This window comes from Myotis daubentonii, chromosome 2, assembly GCF_963259705.1.
Source record: "Myotis daubentonii chromosome 2, mMyoDau2.1, whole genome shotgun sequence".
NCBI classification, from domain to species: domain Eukaryota; kingdom Metazoa; phylum Chordata; class Mammalia; order Chiroptera; family Vespertilionidae; genus Myotis; species Myotis daubentonii.
This window is the reverse complement of record NC_081841.1, coordinates 171,666,774-171,669,026: the sequence shown is the minus strand read 5'-3', so window position 1 is coordinate 171,669,026 and position 2,253 is coordinate 171,666,774. Positions and strand designations below refer to the sequence as shown.

At 41.1% G+C, this 2,253-nt stretch overlaps 1 pseudogene; it reads left to right on the top strand.

Moving 5' to 3' along the window:
- The first annotated feature begins 207 nt into the window (after window positions 1-207).
- On the top strand, window positions 208-958 carry LOC132226760 (large ribosomal subunit protein uL1-like; annotated as a pseudogene).
- The last annotated feature ends 1,295 nt before the right edge of the window (window positions 959-2,253 follow it).

Below are 2,253 nucleotides of genomic sequence, written 5' to 3'. Positions count from 1 at the left end.
TAAAGTCCTTCAGATCCAAAGGGGAGGCAGGGAAGGGCCTGCCATCTATAGAAGAAAACAAGTCCTAGAGGCACAGTATATCAACCACAGTTTGACTCAAGATGATGTCTATATCCACTCAGTGCTGATACTTCCTTTTGTGGGCACACAAGTTGGGTGGTGGGGAGGGTAGTCAAGTTTGTAAGTTTCCATCTCTTACGGAAAAGAATGAATCTGTTGGGAGGTAAAGTATACATTTGGAATTAAAATGAAGCATAAAAAAGAGGGGGGTGCTTTTTATCTTTTAAAAACCTTCCAGGACTTTCTGTTTTTTGTGGTGTGAGGAAACATGATGACACGCTCTACGAGGCACTGCGGGAAGTCCTGCATGGTAACTAGGGCAAGTTTTTGGAGCTACAGATCAGCTTGAAGGACTGTGACGCTCAAAAGGACAAACACGTTTTGAGCACCATCTGGCTTAAATCTACAAATCTACTCTCTGCCCCAAGTTCTCCATATGTGTTCTGGGCATTCTAGCAACACTGTGAGCTGAGGCCAAGGCCGTGGATATCCTCCACTTGGACATCAGGGACCGAAGGAACTTAACAAGAATAAGAAACTGGTCAAGAAGCTGGCCAAGAAATAGGATGCCTTTTTGGCTTTAGAGTCTCTGATCAAGCAGATCCCAGGCATCCTGGACGCAGGCCTGAATAAAGCTGGCAAATTCCCTTCCTTGCTGATCCACAGGGCAAGCGTGGTGGCCAAAGTCTATGAAGTGAAATCCACAAGCAAGTTCCAGATGAAGACTGTGCCCTATCTGGCAGTGGTTGCTGGCCACTTGAAGATGACAGATAATGAGCTTGTATACAACATCCACATAGCTTTCAATTTCCTGGTGTCATTGCTCAAAAAGAACTGGCAGAATGTACAGATTTTATACATCAAGAGCACAATGGGCAAGCTCCAGTGCCTACAATAAGGCACAGATTAATAAATAAACCATATTGCTGCTAAAAAAATAAATAAAAAATAAATAACCAAATAAAAGCATTCAAATTCCATACCCCTTACACTAGGGTAGAGTTGGAATAATTGTGTATAACTTACATATAGCTGAAAACAAATCCTATCAAAATACTCTTCATAGATACTGGCATAGTTGACAAACAGGACAGATTTTGTAGGTCTTTGTCATAATATCATTAGTGTAACGCTTTTAAGCATAAGTCCACCAACCAATGGTAGAAACGATGAGTACCTGAACAGATTCACTACAGATACTTTTCTTTAAATGAGAATGCTCTCTGTTTGAGAGTACAGGAGAGATAAAGAGATACTTAGAGAGAGCATCAGCTAGAGCTTGAAAATAAGTTATATGTATAACATATCACTATATATTTAGTCATTACTCTCTAGGTGGTCCAGTGGCCTCATCATAGAGCTAAAACCATGATTAGTGATGATCCATGAGTCTATGTTCAGTTTGTCTCAAGATGGAAAACTTCAAGATGGCACATCCAAGAGTCAGATCTGGATTTCAGCCCAACATGAAGACTATCCAGTGCTATGTGTACTCAGACACTTAGTGACATTATGGTAACTTGATACAGCATTGTACTAGATAGTCCATATTGAAAGTGGGTTTTCTCAGTGAATTATGCTTTCTTACCAGGTGACAAGTTTCATAGGCAAGGTTCTTTGGTACCAGTAGTTTAGATACTTGTTCTGTGACTTATGAGGGTATTGCCACTTCTTCTTGAAATTGACCAAGGCCTTAGGGAACTGGGTTGGCCGCTAGTAGGATGTGCCATTTTCACTTCACAATAGAGGACATTAAAGCATCAGGGCTCTGAATTTCCTCCTGATTCAAGGCCCAGCCATCTTTAATCACTTCGCTGTGAGCAATTCCCTCAGTGGGAGTCACAATCATAATGTCCTCAATGCAAAGGGACATTTCAATACCTTCCAGCAGCTCGTAGTGTGTTAAAGCATGTCTGACCCACTGATGAAATATTGCAGAATAATTCAAATAGATTTGTGAAAAGAGTGCTCAGAAATATTGCAGGCCTTACTGCATGGAAGCCAATTGATCCTGATCTTTTTCTGGAAAAACACACACAAAAAATGTTGGCAATTCTAAGACTTCATACCAGGTACCATAATGGCAGCAGTTTGTTCAGTCCCGGAGATGACATCAGCCCTTGGCTGTGCAGTAGTTCTTTTCCTGTTTCAAGTTTGATATTCCACAGAAGGGGTTCAAGTATAAGTGATGTC